Source organism: Oncorhynchus keta, chromosome 32, assembly GCF_023373465.1.
Source record: "Oncorhynchus keta strain PuntledgeMale-10-30-2019 chromosome 32, Oket_V2, whole genome shotgun sequence".
Taxonomy (NCBI): domain Eukaryota; kingdom Metazoa; phylum Chordata; class Actinopteri; order Salmoniformes; family Salmonidae; genus Oncorhynchus; species Oncorhynchus keta.
In genome coordinates, this window is record NC_068452.1 from 2,529,770 (window position 1) to 2,536,677 (window position 6,908).

The 6,908-nt window shown below is 40.1% G+C and overlaps 1 protein-coding gene across 3 annotated transcripts in view; it reads right to left on the reverse strand.

The window, feature by feature from the left end:
* The window catches only part of LOC127914429 (uncharacterized), a 9,497-nt gene extending 8,864 nt beyond the window's left edge, over window positions 1-633 (reverse strand). For all 3 annotated transcript variants that reach the window (XM_052490319.1, XM_052490318.1, XM_052490317.1), the window contains exon 1: window positions 561-633. The gene's annotated coding sequence lies outside the window, so the exon portion shown is untranslated. The remainder of the gene's footprint in view (window positions 1-560) is intronic.
* Between the last annotated feature and the right edge of the window lie 6,275 nt (window positions 634-6,908).

Here is a 6,908-nt window from a genome sequence, read left to right on the forward strand (position 1 = left end):
TTTTATGGCGGTTTTGGAGCAGTTGCTTCTTCCTTGCTGAGCGGCCTTTCAGGTTATGTCGATATAGGACTCGTTTTACTGTGGATATAGATACTTTTGTACCGGTTTCCTCCAGCATCTTCACAAGGTCCTTTGCTGTTGTTCTGGGATTGATTTGCACTTTTCGCACCAAAGTACGGTCTGTAAACAATTCTTGGAATAATGACTTGTGTCATGCACAAAGTAGATGTCCTAACCGACTTGCCAAAACTATAGTTAGTTAACAAGAAATTTGTGGAGTGGTTGAAAAACGAGTTTTAATGAGTCCAACCTAAGTATATGTAAACTTCCGACTTCAACTGTATGTATTCATTTTTGTGGGTGAAATCCATAATTTCATAACTAAATGCTTCTGTCGTGAAGAAAGACTTGAACAAGAAAGAGGCGTCTAACTGTCCAAAGACATCGCCATCAAATCAAGGTCACTGACTATTAGTGTATCAAAGCGAATACCTGAAAACATTGAGACATACAATTGAGCATTTGAATGGAAAATAATAACTCACTATGACTACACACACCTTTCTTCTTGGAGTTTCTGGGGAACTTGGACTGGAGGAAATCCGCCATTTCTTTGTCCTCCTCCCTTTCCCTGTAGAGGAGGAGAGAAAGATGGATGAGTGGAACTCCAAACTCTACATTTCTGTCTGTTCCTACTAGCAATGACTCAGACTCCATATCCTCACGCCCTGTCTTCTGCCTAGGTGTCTTCACATTCCTCAAAAACAATAAAATATTACCTCGTCACTTCCTGCTTCTCACTACCCAGAATGGCTTTGGAACAGAGTTCTGTAACATAGGTGGTTCAGAACCACACTCCCGTGATGACTTGGTCTGAGACCTGACGACTTACTGTACATTGGCACCCCAAGGTAATGCCTAGGCATTAAGGGATAAAAGTGTTCTGGTGAGCATGACACCTGGTTTCGAACCCCAGTCGGTCACACTTGCCTTAGCCTCTCAAACTCCACATCGTCAACAAGGAAATCTCTGGTCTCCACCAGCTTGTGAATCTGCTGGAGAAGATCCTCCTCTTTCTGTCTGTCCTCGTTGGACTTGTCATTGTCTGTAACAGAAAATATGTTATGACGATCAGTGGTTAAAGTGGGATTTTGTCAGTGGTGGATTTCAAACTGCTGCAACATTCAGGGTCTTTTTCATGATGATTTGATCAATAAAATCAGATATTTATTGGAGATCAAGACCCCTAACTTTAAACCCTAACGCATCTTAAGGTGATAGGAGTTTGTTCTCCCACCAGATTAATCACTGTTGACAATGGAGATATATACATATATTTATGTATTTCATTTTTAGGGAAACATTTGTTTACAGGGTGGATTGAGTTTGATCACTTTGGTCATGATAATGTATGATTACACAGTGTCTGATTCCTCACGTTGATATAACACGACTCTGCTGTGCTGAAGCAAAATTGTAATCATTATTGACACATGACATACATTTTGTGTACGGTGAAGAATTTAATTATCTCACTTAGCACTGGATTTAGTCTGTAGGGTGAAGGGTGATGTAGTGCTACAGGGTGATAGAAATGTAAAGGTAATTTTCTCGTGTTAGACGAGACTGCATTCACGGTAAGCGCTGCATACTTCGGCTCAATAGGAAATGATCATTACCTTTAAATTGCGCTAGAGCGCTGAACTTCAGCGATAGGGATTGATTTCAGCCCTTAATCATTATGTTACAGCCCTCACAACCCATACAAAATCAGAAATCAGAGAATCCACAACAATTTACACATCATAGGATACAAAGACAACATATGTTTTATGAAGCACAAATGATTTTAGGTCCCACATGCAGTGGATACATTTTGACAAAAGAAACAGATCACCAGATGCAATTTTCTGCTTACATTCTTATCAAAGTTCACATGTGCAATGGCATTATCTTCACAGAACCCACTAAAATCAACCCCAAACCCAGGATAGAGGGGCTGAGGGAATGTGGTCTGGATTCTACGGAGGAGGGTTATAGAGAGACTGTAGAAGGACAGAGTTCCTGCCTTGTGGTCCAGGTACACTCCTTCTCTGGAAGAGACAGTCTGGTTATCATTGTGGTAGAAAGAGCATCCGTAGCGAGAGCAGATTAAACAGCAGGATGAGATCATTCTTCCCCCCAAAAAGTCTCAGTCTTTTCTGCCGATCCCTTTATTTGAGACCACCCCATCCATGTCCCAGTTTACCTCCCAGTAGCAGGCCCTCCTTACACAGCACCTGGGGGTAGAATGTCAATCTGTCTGGATGGTCAGGATATTGTCACATCTCCATGTCACATCTCTGTTCCCCACAGACAGATACAGTTTGTTGTGTTAAGATATATTGTGAGCTGATCATATCCAGATATATGGGCAATTTCCTCCTCCAACACATTCTCCAGTCGTTGTTTTAGTCCGGAGACTGATTTCTTTGCATCCTCAAAGGAGACATGTTGGTTGACAGGGATGCTGGTTAAGGCTTCAGATCCAGGAGGGACACAGAGACACTGGACATTCTGGAGGATATGGACATGATCTTCAGTTTCCTCCAGCTCAGTATCTCTCCTCCTCAGCTCAGCCACCTCCTGCTTCAGTTGCTCCAATTGCTCTTCAGCCAGAATTCCTTTCGCCCTCTCCCGGGCTCTGATCAGCTCCGTCATCTCAGAGTATTAGGGTTGGGCGATATAGGATTGAATCGAATATCGTGATATTTGACATTGATGATATATCGTGATGTGCAAGACTATGCTCTAATCAAAACTGTGCAGTTTTATCAGTTAAGCTGTATCAATATGTTGAAAATGAAGTCTAAATGAATGAACTATGCCTTATGAGGATTCATTCATGAGAATGTAACCATAATATTGTTAATAAGTACAACAATTGCACAGTCTGGAATGATTTAGTCATTAACGGCACAAAGCGATTATATCGGATATCGCGATATTTGGAGTAGCATACCGTCTTCCAAATTATTGACCAACCCTAATGGGTATGCTTGTAATCATTAAGGACTGGGGAGTTTTTCAGGATAAAAAAGAAATGGAATGTAGCTAAAAACAGGCAAAATCCTAGAGGAAAACCTGGTTCAGTCTGCTTTCCACCAGACACTGGGAGAGGAATTCACCTTTCAATAGGACAATAACCTAAAACACAAGGCCAAATCTACACGGGAGTTGCTTACCAAGAAGACAATGAATGTTCGAGTTACAGTTTTGTCTTAAATCTAGCACTGATCAACAACAAACTTGACAAAGCTTGAAGAATTCTGAAAAGAATAATGGGCAAATGTCACACAATCCAGGTGTGGAAAGCTCTTAGACACTTAACCAGAATGACTCACAGCTGTAATCACTGACAAAAGTGCTTCTACATAGTATTGACTCAGGGGTTTGAATACTTATCTAAATGAGATATTTCTGTTTTTCATTTGCAGTAAATTTGCAAAACATGTTTTCACTTTGTCATTATGGGGTATTGTGTGTATATGGGTGAGAGAAAACAATCTATTTAATCCATTTTGAATTCAGGCTGTAACACAACAAAATGTGGAATAAGTCAAGGTGTATGAATACTTTATGAAGGCACTGTATATACTGTAGTATCCATAGAGATAGATATGATTAAATTGCTATAGGGGCGATGTCATAAACCCTCAAAATTCCAGAATGGGAAAGAAAATGTCAGCCCCATCAGGGATAACTCCAAACCAGTCTAATTGGCAGTAGAGGCATAATCCTAATCTTACTTAAGCAGGAAAATAGAAGTAAGGCATGTGATATATCAGAAATTGTGTAATATAATTATTGTCAATCTAAAATATTGTCATATAATTATAAATGGAGTTTCTATGGATTTTATACCAATTGTCTGTATAAATAGCCTCTAAAATACATGTAAACAGATCATAAATGTCTCCATTTTTGTTTTCTTGGAAAGCTGTGAGAGCTTTTATATGATACCATATCAATACATGTTGCATTTACAACAAGTGCTGATAAATCCTATCATCAACTGATATGAGCCAATGTATGGCTGTGGATTGACTGCATTGTTTGAATGGAATGTTGGCATATTGGCAGTTAATTAGCTACATTTATGGAATCGTTCCTCTAAAACTGGCTAGCTAACAAACATAGGCTACAGTGCAGAGCAACTCTTAAATGTCTTTATTTTACACAATGTTGTGTTCCAAAATCCGCATTTATGGTCAGCGTTCTCCCGTTCGTTCTAGGGTGATCTTCCAAGAACACCTGAGAATGCAGAGCACTTAAAATCCATTTAAAATGTACTTTGACGTGACCTCTAACCTAAACTGTAAACTGCAGCGTCGACAAAGTTAGCTTTTATGTTAGCTAGCTATGTCTGTTTACATTGTAGCCAATGTAGCAGCGCGAGCAACTAGTGCTAGCAATTAATTGAACAACTATCCCAGGATGGAAATATTGAACAAAAATAACAAGTAAAAAAGTAACAGAATCGATTTTCTCAGTACCTGTTAGTGAATTAAGCTGATATCTTATCACAGCACTGGCAAACCATGATTGACCAACTCCCTGACCAAAATGGCTGATAAGAAAGTTAATGTCTATTCTAGTACTCTAATTCCTTATTCTATGATAGTATCTCTCCCTCAAGTTGATACTAACACATGACTCTGTTTTGCTGAAGCATCATTGTAATTATTTACAAATTATACAGCTGTTACGTTTTGTTCTTGGTGAAAGGACTACTGACCTCACTTAATAATTATTTTACAGCCCAACAACCCATGAAAAAAATCAGAAATCAGAAGATCAACAACAAATTACACAAATCACAGGATACAAAGACAACATCCGTTTCAAAGGAATTTACCCAGAGTGAGAAAGGTCACACATGCAGTGGATACAATTAGACAAGAGAAATAGATGGATAAACAATTTTTGTTAGATAAAACTCCCAGATCACAAGATGCAATTGCTTGAAGCAGGTCTATGTTATTATCAAAGTGCATATCTGTGTGGATGCCAGTATCTCCAAATCTGCTTTTTTGCAAATAAAATTATCAGGCCTAAACCCAAACCCAGGATAAAGGGGCTGAGTGAATGTGGTCTGGACTCTATGGAGGAGGGTCATTGTGTCAGAGACGCCATAGAAGGACAGAGTTCCTTCCTTGTGGTCCACATACACTCCTACTCTGGAAGAGCAGGGGACAGGGATATCAGTCGGTTCATCATTGTGGTAGAAGGTGGAGCTTTTGTCAGAGCAGATTAAACACCAGGATTGATCATTCTTCCCAAACAAACTGTATCTGTCTTTTCTGCTGATCCCTTTATATGAGACGGCTATATTGTCTGCTGGGATTTCTCCCCCAATTCTCTCTGTTTCGCAATCCTTTCTGCTGCAACTGATACTGTTTCATGGCCTTTATGTTCATCTAACAAACACTGATCACAGATAAAATGCTGATCTGAGCGGCAGTAAACCGCTAGTAGTTTGTAATGATGAGAGCAGATTTTCTCCTGTAGCTGTGTGGTGGCTGGAACCAACTGGTGCTCCTTAAAGGTAGGAGATTCATAATGAGGCTTGAGGTGAGTCTCGCAGTAAGAGGCCAGACACACCAGACAGGACATGACAGCTTTGAGTTTTCTCCCCAGAGCAAAAATCACACTCCACAACTCCAGGTTCAGCATAACAGTGAGATGGAGGAGCAGGTTGGAGTCCTGTTTTCAGATTCTCCACTAAATCAGACAACAGAGTGTTTTTCTTCAGAACAGGCCTTAGAATAAATATTTCCACACACAGGGGGCAACTGTAAAAACCCTTGTGGTCATCCGGATCCCAGCTGCCATCAATACAGCCCAATACAGTAGCTGTGTCCACAGGAAGTAGTCACTGGGTCCTTTAGTAGATCCAGACAGATTGAACAACTGATTGAGTCCCTGGCTGTCGCCATTTTGCTGCCCCGACGAACAGACTGAGCAGCAGAGTATGAAAGATAGGTATCGTTTCTCGAGAAATGTTTGTGCTTATGACACAATGCCACATCCTGGTTCTGTGAGTACTCTTAACCTGTATAGGGTGTGGTGTTGGACAGAGGTCAGGAAGAGATCGCCTCTGATTGGACAGACAAACTTCATTGCCATTTAGTGACATTTTTACAGTATGTCTGCCATTTTACTATCTACACTCCACTGTACCTTAGTCTGCAGTTCAAGACCTCGCAGTAGTTGACCTCCCCATCCAAAACACTATTGGCATTCAGGGGCTTTTTCATGATGATGTAAGCATCAAAATCAGACATATATTCTATTAGATGAGTCAAAAAGCTCTGGATATCCAGTTCCATCATATTGTGATAGGAGCCGTGTTCATTTTGGATTTAGTTAAGTTCAAGTCTTAAAATACCTTTTAGTCTTGGTCACATTTTAGCCATTTCATCCTTTGTTAGTTTTAATTATTATCAGTCAACTAAAACTCTGGACAATTTTTGTCTAGTTTTAATCACAGCCATTTTAGTCACATAATAGAATTAAATAAAATAAATCATACCTAGTTTGATGTTTCTGTGACAAATGGTGAATTAGTTATTGTCTGCTCAATGTCCGAATGTGTGAATATAAAACCAACTTTACCTTGGTACCTCGCATCAGTTCAAAAGTTTGACGAGTGACTGAAGTCACCACCTGGGAGCTGTGTGGGAGAGCCCGGCAACTGAAATACATTTAGCCAATGTGAGGTTTGCAATTTCATCTGTTTAGTCCAATCCTAAACATATGCATGCATGCAGAATCTTTTCTGTAATCCTCTCAATGGCAGAATTGACATCTTTCAGTTGCGCAGTCTGACTCAGCTGATCTGCCCGGCTCTCCCACACAGTTCCTAG